The following is a 17390-nucleotide window of genomic DNA, read 5'->3' on the forward strand; positions in this document are numbered from 1 at the left end:
GTGATTGGGAGTCCCATAGGGTGGTGCGCAATTGGCCCAGCATCGTCCAGGTTTGGCCGTCATTGTAAATAAGAATTTATTCTTAACTGACTTGCCTAGTTAAATAAAGGTTACACACACCACACTGACCAAAAAGTTATTTTGTTGGCATTCACATATGTCCCCATTACCAGTAAAACATAATCAAAACCTATTTCTTTCACTTACTTGCTGTGCTGTTTCTTTGTTCATTCGTTTCATTCTCAACCAGGATTTCTATGGAACGTCGTTTGGGTCTCTGCTATGGAACGCCGTTTGGGTCTCTGCTATGGAACGCCGTTTGGGTCTCTGCTATGGAACGCCGTTTGGGTCTCTGCTATGGAACGCCGTTTGGGTCTCTGCTATGGAACGCCGTTTGGGTCTCTGCTATGGAACGCCGTTTGGGTCTCTGCTATGGAACGCCGTTTGGGTCTCTGCTATGGAACGCCGTTTGGGTCTCTGCTATGGAACGCCGTTTGGGTCTCTGCTATGGAACGCCGTTTGGGTCTCTGCTATGGAACGCCGTTTGGGTCTCTGCTATGGAACGCCGTTTGGGTCTCTGCTATGGAACGCCGTTTGGGTCTCTGCTATGGAACGCCGTTTGGGTCTCTGCTATGGAACGCCGTTTGGGTCTCTGCTACGGAACGCCGTTTGGGTCTCTGCTACGGAACGCCGTTTGGGTCTCTGCTACGGAACGCCGTTTGGGTCTCTGCTACGGAACGCCGTTTGGGTCTCTGCTACGGAACGCCGTTTGGGTCTCTGCTACGGAACGCCGTTTGGGTCTCTGCTACGGAACGCCGTTTGGGTCTCTGCTACGGAACGCCGTTTGGGTCTCTGCTACGGAACGCCGTTTGGGTCTTTGCTACGGAACGCCGTTTGGGTCTTGCGCGTCAAATAAGCTTGTTGACCAATCAGGACCTGAATATGACTGCACGTCACATAATTTATTAACGCGTTTTGTAAATTTTTTACATGGTTATTACACATTGATTACTCTATTACTCGTATTTCATGTCACAACGATTCATTGATACGTATGCTATGATGCTGGTAAAGTTGTCTCGTGCACCTACAGTGCTGGTCATAAAAAAAAAAAAAAGCTAGCTCATGGATGCAAACAATGTTCTTCCCCAAAAACATAGCAAAACGACAGTCTAGGTGTCATCATCTAAAATAACCCTAATTTATAAGACGGTTCTAATTTTATTAATGGTGGCCAGACCCATCTATGTGAAGCTAGCCACAGTAAGGATTAGTCACATAGTGGAGTTTGCAGTTAGCCTTCAAAATAAAAGTATGACATAAATCTACTTTTTGTATTAATTTGCATCACTGTCAATGACTTTTATTTTGAAGGCAAACCACAAATTCCTCTATTGCGCCTAATCCTTATTGTGAGCAAATCAAGTGCCCTATAAATCTACCGCTGGCCAATCGGATGGCTGAGATGACCCTGTCTTCAGTAACATAGCAAGCATAAAGAAAAGCTACAGCAAAGTTGATACTGTGAGATTTCAAAACGTCTAAAACCATGACTAGAGAGAGATTGTCAACGAATACAGCAAAGAGATGCTGTTTTTGAGTGAATTCATGTTTAAGTTCTTACTCAGCACTTTCAACACTTTTATTTTTTTTTTATTTTTATTTTTTTAATAGGACAGGAAATGTTCTTCCTATTTCCGCTCAGCGCTTCATCACACACTGCAGCAGTAATGAATGATTGGAGAAGTGTATCATTAGGCATGTGTTGTTATTATTGGCCTGGGTCTTTTTTTAGAATATCAATAATATCGAGTGTCAACATATCTAGATCTCTCCCTCTCTCTTGTCATTTTGTCTTATTTCATCAAACCGTAAGCTTAAAGCTTCAGACCAGCTCAATGCATATAGTTGATTTTATTAAAACACATAGGGTGTGTCTATATATGTAAAAATACACTTTTAAAAATGTAAACCAATCGATTGGTTAAAAGAACAGACAACTTTTGATCGACCAAGATTTTCTTTAGTCGGGGACAGCCTGCTGCTGTATAAGCCTAGGTATGTAGCCTATCTAGTACTGTACACGATACACACCCCTCTTAGCCAGCACACTGCAGTCCTCCAGAACTAGGAGTGAGACCCACTGCCCTAGTACCCTCTAGGGGTCAACAGGTCCCTCCCCAGTCTAACACTAGCATGGTCTTACCAGCCTCTCTAATGCGCGATTAAATCAGAGCTCTCCTTTATGACAGTCTATGTCTCCTATTTCACAGAACGACCTTCCCTACTGGATTATGTGTAGAAAAGAATAGCCTGTTTGGTGGGTGTGTAGGCCTGTCTGGTGCCATTGACATTGACACTATAAGCTAGGGTGGATTTTTGTCCTCTGTGAAAGTGATACATCTGAATGTATACTTTGTTCTGCTTTGTTTTGCCCAGACCAGACACCTGAGGGCTTCTGAACTAGACAGGGTTAGAGCTGCCATGCATTGGATAGGGCTGGGGGTTGAATGGTGCTATTATTCCCAGCAGAGCTCACAGAGGAGTTGCATGTAGTAGACTGTCTGAGTCTAACGGTGGGTTTACATGCTATATGGATCTATGGGTTTATATGGAACGGTGGGTTTACATGCTTATATGGAGCGGTGGGTTTACATGCTTATATGGAGCGGTGGGTTTATATGGAGCGGTGGGTTTATATGGAGCGGTGGGTTTATATGGAGCGGTGGGTTTACATGCTATATGGAACGGTGGGTTTACATGCTATATGGAGCGGTGGGTTTACATGCTATATGGAGCGGTGGGTTTACATGCTATATGGAGCGGTGGGTTTACATGCTATATGGAGCGGTGGGTTTACATGCTATATGGAGCGGTGGGTTTATATAGAATATGGAACGGTGGGTTTATATAGAATATGGAACGGTGGGTTTACATGCTATATGGAGCGGTGGGTTTATATAGAATATGGAACGGTGGGTTTATATAGAATATGGAACGGTGGGTTTACATGCTATATGGAGCGGTGGGTTTATATAGAATATGGAACGGTGGGTTTATATAGAATATGGAGCGGTGGGTTTATATAGAATATGGAGCGGTGGGTTTATATAGAATATGGAGCGGTGGGTTTATATAGAATATGGAACGGTGGGTTTATATAGAATATGGAACGGTGGGTTTATATAGAATATGGAACGGTGGGTTTATATAGAATATGGAGCGGTGGGTTTATATAGAATATGGAACGGTGGGTTTATATAGAATATGGAACGGTGGGTTTATATAGAATATGGAACGGTGGGTTTATATAGAATATGGAACGGTGGGTTTATATAGAATATGGAACGGTGGGTTTATATAGAATATGGAACGGTGGGTTTATATAGAATATGGAGCGGTGGGTTTATATAGAATATGGAGCGGTGGGTTTATATAGAATATGGAGCGGTGGGTTTATATAGAATATGGAACGGTGGGTTTATATAAAATATGGAACGGTGGGTTTATATAGAATATGGAACGGTGGGTTTATATAGAATATGGAACGGTGGGTTTATATAGAATATGGAACGGTGGGTTTATATAGAATATGGAACGGTGGGTTTATATAGAATATGGAACGGTGGGTTTATATAGAATATGGAACGGTGGGTTTATATAGAATATGGAACGGTGGGTTTATATAGAATATGGAACGGTGGGTTTATATAGAATATGGAGCGGTGGGTTTATATAGAATATGGAACGGTGGGTTTATATAGAATATGGAGCGGTGGGTTTATATAGAATATGGAGCGGTGGGTTTACATGCTATATGGAACGGTGGGTTTATATAGAATATGGAACGGTGGGTTTATATAGAATATGGAACGGTGGGTTTATATAGAATATGGAACGGTGGGTTTATATAGAATATGGAACGGTGGGTTTATATAGAATATGGAACGGTGGGTTTATATAGAATATGGAACGGTGGGTTTATATAGAATATGGAACGGTGGGTTTATATAGAATATGGAAGGGTGGGTTTACATAGAATATGGAAGGGTGGGTTTATATAGAATATGGAACGGTGGGTTTACATAGAATATGGAACGGTGGGTTTACATGCTATGTGGAACGGTGGGTTTACATGCTATGTGGAACGGTGGGTTTACATGCTATGTGGAGCGGTGGGTTTACATGCTATGTGGAACGGTGGGTTTATATAGAATATGGAGCGGTGGGTTTACATGCTATATGGAGCGGTGGGTTTACATGCTATATGGAGCGGTGGGTTTACATGCTATATGGAGCGGTGGGTTTACATGCTATATGGAGCGGTGGGTTTATATGGAGCGGTGGGTTTATATGGAGCGGTGGGTTTACATGCTATATGGAACGGTGGGTTTATATAGAATATGGAGCGGTGGGTTTATATAGAATATGGAACGGTGGGTTTATATAGAATATGGAGCGGTGGGTTTATATAGAATATGGAACGGTGGGTTTATATAGAATATGGAACGGTGGGTTTATATAGAATATGGAACGGTGGGTTTATATAGAATATGGAAGGGTGGGTTTATATAGAATATGGAAGGGTGGGTTTATATAGAATATGGAAGGGTGGGTTTATATAGAATATGGAAGGGTGGGTTTATATAGAATATGGAAGGGTGGGTTTATATAGAATATGGAAGGGTGGGTTTATATAGAATATGGGTTTATATAGAATATGGAAGGGTGGGTTTATATAGAATATGTGAGAGCGGTGGGTTTATATAGAATATGGAACGGTGGGTTTATATAGAATATGGAACGGTGGGTTTATATAGAATATGGAACGGTGGGTTTACATTCTATATGGAACGGTGGGTTTACATGCTATATGGAACGGTGGGTTTACATGCTATATGGAACGGTGGGTTTATATAGAATATGGAACGGTGGGTTTATATAGAATATGGAACGGTGGTTTTATATAGAATATGGAACGGTGGGTTTATATAGAATATGGAGCGGTGGGTTTATGTAGAATATGGAGCGGTGGGTTTATGTAGAATATGGAGCGGTGGGTTTACGTAGAATATGGAGCGGTGGGTTTATGTAGAATATGGAAGGGTGGGTTTATATAGAATATGGAACGGTGGGTTTATATAGAATATGGAGCGGTGGGTTTATATAGAATATGGAGCGGTGGGTTTATATAGAATATGGAGCGGTGGGTTTATATAGAATATGGAACGGTGGGTTTACATGCTATATGGAACGGTGGGTTTATATAGAATATGGAACGGTGGGTTTATATAGAATATGGAACGGTGGGTTTATATAGAATATGGAATGGTGGGTTTATATAGAATATGGAACGGTGGGTTTACATGCTATGTGGAGCGGTGGGTTTACATGCTATGTGGAACGGTGGGTTTACATGCTATGTGGAGCGGTGGGTTTACATGCTATGTGGAGCGGTGGGTTTACATGCTATGTGGAGCGGTGGGTTTACATGCTATGTGGAGCGGTGGGTTTACATGCTATGTGGAGCGGTGGGTTTACATGCTATGTGGAACGGTGGGTTTATATAGAATATGGAAGGGTGGGTTTATATAGAATATGGAACGGTGGGTTTACATTCTATATGGAACGGTGGGTTTACATGCTATATGGAACGGTGGGTTTACATGCTATATGGAACGGTGGGTTTATATAGAATATGGAACGGTGGGTTTATATAGAATATGGAACGGTGGGTTTATATAGAATATGGAGCGGTGGGTTTACATAGAATATGGAGCGGTGGGTTTATATAGAATATGGAACGGTGGGTTTATATAGAATATGGAACGGTGGGTTTATATAGAATATGGAACGGTGGGTTTATATAGAATATGGAGCGGTGGGTTTATATAGAATATGGAGCGGTGGGTTTATATAGAATATGGAACGGTGGGTTTACATGCTATATGGAACGGTGGGTTTATATAGAATATGGAACGGTGGGTTTATATAGAATATGGAGCGGTGGGTTTATATAGAATATGGAACGGTGGGTTTACATGCTATATGGAACGGTGGGTTTATATAGAATATGGAACGGTGGGTTTATATAGAATATGGAACGGTGGGTTTATATAGAATATGGAACGGTGGGTTTACATGCTATGTGGAGCGGTGGGTTTACATGCTATGTGGAACGGTGGGTTTACATGCCATGTGGAGCGGTGGGTTTACATGCCATGTGGAGCGGTGGGTTTACATGCTATGTGGAGCGGTGGGTTTACATGCTATGTGGAGCGGTGGGTTTACATGCTATGTGGAGCGGTGGGTTTACATGCTATGTGGAACGGTGGGTTTATATAGAATATGGAAGGGTGGGTTTATATAGAATATGGAAGGGTGGGTTTATATAGAATATGGAACGGTGGGTTTATATAGAATATGGAACGGTGGGTTTATATAGAATATGGAGCGGTGGGTTTATATAGAATATGGAGCGGTGGGTTTATATAGAATATGGAACGGTGGGTTTACATGCTATATGGAACGGTGGGTTTACATAGAATATGGAGCGGTGGGTTTATATAGAATATGGAACGGTGGGTTTATATAGAATATGGAACGGTGGATTTATATAGAATATGGAACGGTGGATTTATATAGAATATGGAACGGTGGGTTTATATAGAATATGGAACGGTGGGTTTACATGCTATGTGAAACGGTGGGTTTACATGCTATGTGGAGCGGTGGGTTTACATGCTATGTGGAGCGGTGGGTTTACATGCTATGTGGAACGGTGGGTTTACATGCTATGTGGAACGGTGGGTTTATATAGAATATGGAACGGTGGGTTTATATAGAATATGGAACGGTGGGTTTACATGCTATATGGAGCGGTGGGTTTACATGCTATATGGAGCGGTGGGTTTACATGCTATATGGAGCGGTGGGTTTACATGCTATATGGAGCGGTGGGTTTACATGCTATATGGAGCGGTGGGTTTATATGGAACGGTGGGTTTACATGCTATATGGAACGGTGGGTTTACATGCTATATGGAACGGTGGGTTTACATGCTATATGGAGCGGTGGGTTTACATGCTATATGGAGCGGTGGGTTTACATGCTATATGGAGCGGTGGGTTTACATGCTATATGGAGCGGTGGGTTTACATGCTATATGGAGCGGTGGGTTTACATGCTATATGGAGCGGTGGGTTTACATGCTATATGGAGCGGTGGGTTTACATGCTATATGGAGCGGTGGGTTTACATGCTATATGGAACGGTGGGTTTACATGCTATATGGAGCGGTGGGTTTACATGCTATATGGAGCGGTGGGTTTATATAGAATATGGAACGGTGGGTTTACATGCTATATGGAGCGGTGGGTTTACATGCTATATGGAACGGTGGGTTTACATGCTATATGGAGCGGTGGGTTTATATAGAATATGGAACGGTGGGTTTACATGCTATATGGAACGGTGGGTTTACATGCTATATGGAACGGTGGGTTTACATGCTATATGGAACTGTGGGTTTATATAGAATATGGAACTGTGGGTTTATATAGAATATGGAAGGGTGGGTTTATATAGAATATGGAAGGGTGGGTTTATATAGAATATGGAAGGGTGGGTTTATATAGAATATGGAAGGGTGGGTTTATATAGAATATGGAACGGTGGGTTTATATAGAATATGGAACGGTGGATTTATATAGAATATGGAACGGTGGGTTTATATAGAATATGGAACGGTGGGTTTATATAGGATATGGAACGGTGGGTTTATATAGAATATGGAACGGTGGGTTTATATAGAATATGGAACGGTGGGTTTATATAGAATATGGAACGGTGGGTTTATATAGAATATGGAAGGGTGGGTTTATATAGAATATGGAAGGGTGGGTTTATATAGAATATGGAACGGTGGGTTTACATGCTGTATGGAACGGTGGGTTTATATAGAATATGGAACGGTGGGTTTATATAGAATATGGAACGGTGGGTTTATATAGAATATGGAACGGTGGGTTTATATAGAATATGGAACGGTGGTTTTATATAGAATATGGAACGGTGGGTTTATATAGAATATGGAACGGTGGGTTTACATGCTATATGGAACTAAGTGTAAACTCTGACAGTCTATTAGCTAGAAAGGTATCTTGGCGTTGTAGAGAACATGTTGCTGTTGTAAAGCATATTTTCTGCGATTCTAGAAATGTTTCCATTGAGCTAAGAGAAAATGTGCAATTTTTAAGCATATTTTTGGAAATTATACACGTTTTGGCATGGAGATGAGAAAGAATTTTGCTGTTAAAGCTAATTTCCACCAATTCTATGCATTTTGCCATGGCTAATGTTGTTCCTCTGTTCATTAACATTAACTAAATCAATGTGCATGTTCCCTGAATGTTCTATTCTCCCTGACTGTCTAGATTTTATTTGATTGTTGGTTCTCAGAGATGGTATTATAAAATATATGTACTTTTTATCTGGTTTTGGTCGTTTAAGTTGACACATTGTTTTTACATTCAGAAAATTACCACTAAGTCGGCCCGCCTAAGAATTATCTATACAGAAAAAACCCTGTAATTAGCTCCATATTAAAGAGATAGTTTGAGATTTTGTCAATGAATCCCTTTATCTACTTCCCCAGAGTCAGATGAACGGGAACAGCTAGCATGATAACTTCCTTCATTCTGGACGCAGAGACATATAAATGGTATCCACAATGGTATTCTGTTGCAGCTAGCGATATTTATAAAATAATGATTTTTACATGGACAAATCCCTACAAATATTTTTTCCAATAGTGGACACAGTTTGAAAACCCCATGCGCTAGGCTACTTACTATGCATTTGCATGCTATATGTAACTATGGATTTGCATGCAGTATATTGGATTAGGGGAGTAGTCCTCAGGGATCTGTCCAAATAAGGCTGCTACAGCTCTCCCTCTCAGCATGTTGAATTCCATCACTCTAGGCCTAGAAAGTGACCTAATCTAAATGACTGGCTGTGTTGGCTGTGGATGGATACACATGTTGTTATGGAGACTGGGTTCTCTCAGGACTGGGGAGATGGCCAGCGAGGGACATCCTACCCTGGGACAGGAAAGGAACAGGCCATTTGTCTGTCTCTGGTTCTGCACTGGCTTCCTGTTGATTGGCTGCTGACGGCCTATCAGCTTTGTGGAACACGTGTGTGTGTGTGTGTGTGTGTGTGTGTGTGTGTGTGTGTGTGTGTGTGTGTGTGTGTGTGTGTTTGTGTTTGTGCAGCACTGGGTTCATGAGGTTGCCGTGTGTGTGCAAGCAGCAGTATTGAGCTGTACAGGCTACACACATGCTGCACGTCCTCTCTCTTCCTTAGTCACACACACACTGGCCCAGTTATCTACAGAGAGATGGAGAGGTGTGAGCAGAGAGAAAATAATAGGAGGGGAGATGGAGAGAATAAGAGCAGGGAGGCTGAGTGATGAGGGTACGAGCAGATGCAATGGAAGGGAGGCTGAGTGATGAGAGGGTACGAGCAGATGCAATGGAAGGGAGGCTGAGTGATGAGAGGGTACGAGCAGATGCAATGGAAGGGAGGCTGAGTGATGAGAGGGTACGAGCAGACAGAATCAAATCAAATGTATTTATATAGCCCTTCGTACATCAGCTGATATCTCAAAGTGCTGTACAGAAACCCAGCCTAAAACCCCAAACAGCAAGCAATGCATGTGAAAGAAGCACGGTGGCTAGGAAAAACTCCCTAGGAAAAACTCCCTAGAAAGGCCAAAAACCTAGGAAGAAACCTAGAGAGGAACCAGGCTATGAGGGGTGGCCAGTCCTCTTCTGGCTGTGCAGGGTGGATATTATAACAGAACATGGTCAAGATGTTAAAATGTTCATAAATGACCAGCATGGTCAAATAATAATAATCATAGTAGTTGTCGAGGGTGCAACAAGCACGTCCGGTGAACAGGTCAGGGTTCCATAGCCGCAGGGAGGGAGGCTGAGGGATGAGAGGGTACGAGCAGACTGAATGGAAGGGAGGCTGAGTGATGAGAGGGTAAAGGAGGGGAGAGAAATAGAGAAGGGAGGGGTGGAGCATACGGCCTAGTGGAAGTGGTTTCCATCCCTCCTGAAAGAGGGAGGGGGGGAGAGGCAGTGGTAAGTTGGCTGAATGGAGAAAAGGCATAGAGACGGTTTGTATTTTCATGTAAAAGGAATCAATGAGCCAACCTATGGAAATAACCAGCCATTTTGCATAAATTGATGTGCTTTTGACACCACATGCTACTGTATTTACAACAAACACACCCACTCAGTCACTCTCTCAGCAGGTGCTAATGTAGGCAGTGAGAGAGACAGATGGAGAAGGTAAGGGATCACTAGAGTAACTGACTGGTACATATTAGTCAGCTGATGAGAATCCTTCCTGGGGAGGGAGGGAGAGGGACATCCTCTACTGCAGCCATCTGCTGAATAGTAATCAGTGACACCGAGAGGGGGAGATCCTCTACTGCAGCAGTCTGTGGAGAGCTGTAGAGAGGGAGGGAGAGAAGGGGCAAGGAGGAGCAGTAGAGAGCTGTAGAGGGAGAGAAGGGGAGAAGAAAAGCAGTAGAGAGCTGTAAGAGGGAGAGAAGGGGAGAAGAAGAGCAGTAGAGAGCTGTAGAGAGAGAGAAGGGGAAAAGAAGAGCAGTAGAGAGCTGTAGAGGGAGAGAAGGGGAGAAGAAGAGCAGTAGAGAGCTGTAGAGGGAGAGAAGGGGAGAAGAAAAGCAGTAGAGAGCTGTAGAGGGAGAGAAGGGGAGAAGAAGAGCAGTAGAGAGCTGTAGAGAGAGAGAAGGGGAAAAGAAGAGCAGTAGAGAGCTGTAGAGGGAGAGAAGGGGAGAAGAAGAGCAGTAGAGAGCTGTAGAGGGAGAGAAGGGGAGAAGAAGAGCAGTAGAGAGCTGTAGAGGGAGAGAAGGGGAGAAGAAAAGCAGTAGAGAGCTGTAGAGAGAGAGAAGGGGAGAAGAACAGTAGAGAGCTGTAGAGGGAGAGAAGGGGAGAAGAAAAGCAGTAGAGAGCTGTAGAGGGAGAGAAGGGGAAAAGAAGAGCAGTAGAGAGCTGTAGAGGGAGAGAAGGGGAAAAGAAGAGCAGTAGAGAGCTGTAGAGGGAGAGAAGGGGAGAAGAAAAGCAGTAGAGAGCTGTAAGAGGGAGATAAGGGGAGAAGAAGAGCAGTAGAGAGCTGTAAGAGGGAGAGAAGGGGAAAAGAAAAGCAGTAGAGAGGGAGGGAGAGAAGGGGCAAGGGGGAGCCGTAGAGAGCTGTAGAGGGAGAGCAGGGGAAAAGAAGAACAGTAGAGAGCAGTAGAGGGAGAGAAGGGGCAAGGAGGAGCTGTAGAGAGCAGTAGAGGGAGAGAAGGGGCAAGGAGGAGCTGTAGAGGGAGGGAATGGGAAAAGAAGAGCAGTAGAGAGCTGTAGAGGGAGAGAAGGGGAGAAGAAGAGCAGTAGAGAGCTGTAGAGGGAGAGAAGGGGAGAAGAAGAGCAGTAGAGAGCTGTAAGAGGGAGAGAAGGGGAGAAGAAGAGCAGTAGAGAGCTGTAAGAGGGAGAGAAGGGGAAAAGAAAAGCAGTAGAGAGGGAGGGAGAGAAGGGGCAAGGGGGAGCCGTAGAGAGCTGTAGAGGGAGAGCAGGGGAAAAGAAGAACAGTAGAGAGCAGTAGAGGGAGAGAAGGGGCAAGGAGGAGCTGTAGAGAGCAGTAGAGGGAGAGAAGGGGCAAGGAGGAGCTGTAGAGGGAGGGAATGGGAAAAGAAGAGCAGTAGAGAGCTGTAGAGGGAGAGAAGGGGAGAAGAAGAGCAGTAGAGAGCTGTAGAGGGAGAGAAGGGGAGAAGAAGAGCAGTAGAGAGCTGTAGAGGGAGAGAAGGGGAGAAGAAGAGCAGTAGAGAGGGAGGGAGAGAAGGGGCAAGGGGGAGCCGTAGAGAGCTGTAAGAGGGAGGAGAGAAGGGGAGAAGAAGAGCAGTAGAGAGCTGTAGAGGGAGAGAAGGGGAGAAGAAGAGCAGTAGAGAGCTGTAGAGGGAGGGAATGGGAAAAGAAGAGCAGTAGAGAGCTGTAGAGGGAGAGAAGGGGTGAAGAAGAGCAGTAGAGAGCTGTAGAGGGAGAGAAGGGGAGAAGAAGAGCAGTAGAGAGCTGTAAGAGGGAGAGAAGGGGAGAAGAAGAGCAGTAGAGAGCTGTAGAGGGAGAGAAGGGGAAAAGAAGAGCAGTAGAGAGCAGTAGAGGGAGAGAAGGGGAGAAGAAGAGCAGTAGAGGGAGAGAAGGGGCAAGGAGGAGCTGTAGAGAGCTGCTGGAAGATGTAATGATGTTTCAGGGAGTTCCTGCACCGCACATAAGGTTTGGCAGACATGGTAGAGTATTCTTTGTGTTTTGGTCTAGTGATTCATTTTCCATGTTGAGTGTGTGTGACTTTGAAGATGTTTGTTTGTTCCAGGTATATCTCCTCAGCTGGTGTGTGTGTGTGTGTGTGTGTGTGTGTGTGTGTGTGTGTGTGTGTGTGTGTGTGTGTGTGTGTGTGTGTGTGTGTGTGTGATTAGCTGAGCTGTGACTTACACTCTGCCAGCACTGACTGAGGTGTGGAAGAGAGAGAGGGGGGAGGGAGGTTGGCTGATGTACCCTGATTTTTATCTGCCTGACATTGACGTGTGTGAGAGACACGGTTAAATATATTTATTTTAGACAAGCGGCTCTGTTATTTTTGATGAGGTGTTATGCCTTATCTATTTGATGTGGGTTACATTCCTTTGCTTCCTGTTTTCAGTGTTGCATTACCAGTACAGTGTGCTACCAGTTTCCAGTGTTGCGTTACCAGTACAGTGTGTGCATATGTTACAGTATGTATTTTATTATAAACTGGGTGGTTTGAGCCCTGAATGCTGATTGGCTGACAGCCATGGTATATCAGACCGTATACCACATTTATGACAAAACATGTATTTTTACTGCTCTAATTATGTTGGTAGCCAGTTTATAATAGCAATAAGGCACCTCGGGAGTTTGTGTCGTGTCTAACAGCCCTTAGCCGTGATATATTGGCCATATACCACACCCCCTCGTGCCTGTTTGCTTAATTATACTATGTTCTGTTGGTATGTCACAGGCTGGTGATGGTGATAAGATGTTGTCTAAGTAATAAGGTGTGTTGCAGAACCTGTGATATGAATGTTTTTTTTAGCTTAAGCATTATTGTCATGGTGTATTTGTGTAGGGGTCAGAGTATGTGAGCTGTGCGGTCGGAAATCCCGCTCATAGCTCATGGAGTGGTGCTTGCGCATGTCCTTTCCAACCGCTCCGCTAAAAACTGCTCCTCAAAAAAACCTGACGCTCCAAATTCGCTCCATTCATTAAAATCACTCATCATTTGAAATGGGCTACATGTCATTTTTAAAAAGCATATAAACACTAAATATTTCAGGATTCAGACAGGTTGCCTAAAAACGAACTAAAATGTATTATTTAGGCTATTTTATTTCAATAATTTTTAGGCCATAGCCTACAAAGAACTACATTGTGAAGCATTTGTGAGAGTGACACTCTAGGCTAGCAGTGACATTAAGCGCTCAGCATTTAAACAACATTTCGAAACATGAGTTTGGCCAGAGTTTGTGGCTTCAAGCTCATGCAATGGTGTCTGGAGAGCAGGCCAGCAGTAGAGACTACCCTCTCAGCGCTTGGAGAGCAGGCCAGCAGTAGAGACTACCCTCTCAGTGCTTGGAGAGCAGGCCAGCAGTAGAGACTACCGTCTCAGTGCTTGGAGAGCAGGCCAGCAGTAGAGACTACCCTCTCAGTGCTTGGAGAGCAGGCCAGCAGTAGAGACTACCCTCTCAGTGCTTGGAGAGCAGGCCAGCAGTAGAGACTACCCTCTCAGTGCTTGGAGAGCAGGCCAGCAGTAGAGACTACCCTCTCAGCGCTTGGAGAGCAGGCCAGCAGTAGAGACTACCCTCTCAGCGCTTGGAGAGCAGGCCAGCAGTAGAGACTACCCTCTCAGCGCTTGGAGAGCAGGCCAGCAGTAGAGACTACCCTCTCAGCGCTTGGAGAGCAGGCCAGCAGTAGAGACTACCCTCTCAGCGCTTGGAGAGCAGGTCAGCAGTAGAGACTACCCTCTCAGCGATTGCAGAGCCACTGGGGATGCTAAACACCCTTCGGGCCACTCTTACCAGGCTGGGCAGGGATATGTTTTATAATTTTTTTCTGTTGGTAGGCCTAAGGGTTATTTGACCTAATATCCTTTTCAAAACGGAAAGCTCCTTGAAAGAGGTAATATGCCAGGCATATTGGGCCAAAATCAATGATGGCCTATTGTATAGATAATAGAACAAATGAACAAAACTTTTAAGAGATCTGGTTTTTAGTTTAGAAATACTTTGCTACAATGATACACTTAGCTAGCTACCCACCTGGTTCCTTTGTGTTATAGCATGTGCACGTACTAAGTACACCATCATGCTTTTGGGATACCTATCTTTTCAGATTTCACAATGATTTCCTCCTCATCTTTGACTACCAATGCATGCTGGGTAAGGCATGCCCTGAGCTCGTGAAGTGAGCATTACTGGAGAGAAATTGGACCGGGCAAGAAGGCCAACACTCCAGCCTTTGGGGAAATTGGCGCCACGCTCCAGTCAAACTGAGCACGCTCCATTGCTCGCTCCACTCCAGCTTCGCTCTGCTTGTAATACTCTGATAGGGGTATAGCATGTGCAGGCTTTCGCTCCAGCCCAACACTTAACACTTGGTGCCTAAATGTAGGTTGTGGTATCAGGTGTGGTATAGCTCAGCTGGAACAAAAGCCGGCAGCTCTCCAGGATTACCGGATCATGACCAGAACATGACACTGAAACCAATAGAGGCCTAAACTATATGTTGAGACTGGGGCCTGCCGCCTACCTCGGGTACAGGAGAGTGAGATACTGCTAGGCCCGGGTGGCTGAGCTGGCTGACTGGTTGGCTGCACTGTCTGCAGCGGATGGCTTTCTGCTTGGCTGATTGGCAGGGATTATTAATGGGATTGGGACGTTTGTTGCTTAAGTGTCATGCAGGGCAGGATTAAAGTAACTCGAATCTCCAACCTATTCTAAAGCAATGAGCGTATTCTTGGCCTTTGTACTGTGAAGCTTGGTGGTGCTGACCTGACTGACAATCTGGCTCTGGGTTAATATCTGTGAGCCATGGGTGTTGTTAGCGCTTAGCGTTTAGCCAAATGTTAACATTTGCACCAGCTTCCAGGCTAATTAAGCTCCTAACCCTCTGCCAAGCGTCAGCATAAGCATCCAAGCTACTCTTGAGCCCTGTCATCTGCCCATTGTCCCCCCTCATTGAGGTTTCAGTGACGGTACCAAACAGCAGAAGAATGGTGTGTGTGTGAGTGTAGAAGAGAGAAATGGAGGTGTAATGGTTCTTACTTTCAGCTTTGGACAAAGTGCAGGGGTTGGAGCCAATCAAAGCCAGCGGAAAATGCTGCAGAGAGAGAATGCATGTCATTAAGCAGGGTTTCTATGCAGCGTTGGTTAGCATTTCACATGAAGTATACAAACATGTCTGGTCCCGCCAGGCTTACAAACAAGAGCTAAAGTATGACAGTGCAACGGACAGAGAGGACGTTCAAAGACGGGGTTGACCATGTGACTAGCCTCCACAACCCTGCTGCAGCGTCCTGCAGAATATCTGCAGGATATCCCCCCCCCCCCCCCGACAGACAGTTACTAGGAATAAGATGAATGGACATATGATGTGGTGAGATGGATGGATCGGAAGAGAATGAGGATATCCTGCAGGAATTCTGTGACAAAAATCTAGCAAGCGATGAGTGTCGATTAGGCTTGGGCAGATTCCTGTGTATTCCGGGCATTTGGATATGGCAATGAGATGGTTTTTCAGTACCGTTGAAACCATTTCCTTTAAGTTTTTTTTAAATATGTTTGAATATTTGTAGTTACTTTTAAAGTGAATACATGCAGTCAACTTGTGCAATTTGTTAGGAAATAAAGATCTAGGAAAAAAAGAAGATTGTGTTCTTAATTTCACGTCACAATTTTTCATTATGAAGCTTACCGGTAGTTCCCAGTGGTGGTGTATGTTTACAAGCACACCACAACGAGAGACCGGAGCCTTGCTAGTCACTCACTGTTGTGCAGCACTCGGCATGTGATCTAGTTACAGTATAGAGTTCACAACTAAATGTTTGCCAGTTAGATATCATAACTATCAAGTTAACTGTCTGAAATATGATAAATGCTCTGCAGTTGGGCATCTGGTTTGCTAATTTAGTAGCTAGTTAGATATCTAGCTAAGTGGTTAGCTTTTTTTCCAAATCAAGTTTCACTTGGTAACAGCAGAGAACCCCCTCCTAGATCAAGATCCCTGTTTTCTGATATTTGTTTTGTGCAGCAAACTTTCAGTAGCATTTTTTTGTAACTTGTATAACTTTAAGAGCGGGGATGTCTATCCTACAAATAATTTAGGTCAGATACTTTAATGTTCAATGCGCTTGTTAGAATTTCAGTAGCATTACATGTACTTGTTAGCATTGCTAACCTTCGTTTGCAGATGTTCAGTGGTGTTTGACTATCTCCCCTTGTGTTCAGTGCAGGTATTATGGAATATCCCGATAAGGCACGAGGTCGGTATGAAGGTTTGACAATCTGTATGCTGCCCAAGCCTAATGTGGAGCAGAGTATGTGAGCAAAGCGTGGCCAATTTGACTGGAGTTTGGAGCGAGTTTCCTAAAGGCTGGAGCGTCTGACTTCTCGCCCGCTACAATTTCCCTCCAGTATCACTCACTTCACGAGCTCAGGGCATGCCCAGCCCAGCATGCATTTGTGGTCTACTTGTGTGCCGCTAAAGATTAAGAGGACCAAGAGCAAGAGAGGGAGTGTGTTGATGTAGTGTCCACAATTAAAGAATCATTGTGAAATCTGAAAAGACAAGTATCCCAAAAGCATGATGGTGTACTTAGTACATGCACATGCTATAATATAAAGGAATGAGGTGGGGAGCTAGCTGTGTGTCATTGCAGCAAAACAAAAAAATCAGATCTCTTAAAAGTTTCATTAGTTTTCGTTATATTATCTATACAATAGGCCGTCATTGATTTTGGCCCAATAGTTACCTCTCAAGGAGCTTTCTGTTTTGATAGGGTTATTTTACCTAAAGTCCTTTAGGCCTACCTACAGGAGAAAAAAAACAAAAAAACAACTAATCATCCCTGCCCAGCCTGGACAGAGTGACCAGAAGGGTGTTTAGCATTCCCAGTGGCTCTGCAAGCTCTGATATTCTTCGCTGCTGGTCTGCTATTCAGGCACCATCGCATGAGCCTGAAGCCACAGACTCTGGCCACACTCATGTTTGTGAAAAATGATGATTCAAAGGCACTGTAGATA

At 44.1% G+C, this 17390-nt stretch overlaps 1 protein-coding gene across 1 annotated transcript in view; it reads left to right on the top strand.

Annotated features, from left to right (window-relative positions):
* The window catches only part of LOC106586785 (lysine-specific demethylase 6A), a 115344-nt gene that overhangs the window by 34335 nt on the left and 63619 nt on the right, over positions 1 to 17390 (top strand).

The sequence above is a fragment of the Salmo salar genome, chromosome 25 (assembly GCF_965601325.2).
Source record: "Salmo salar chromosome 25, fSalSal1, whole genome shotgun sequence".
Classification (NCBI taxonomy): Eukaryota; Metazoa; Chordata; class Actinopteri; order Salmoniformes; family Salmonidae; genus Salmo; species Salmo salar.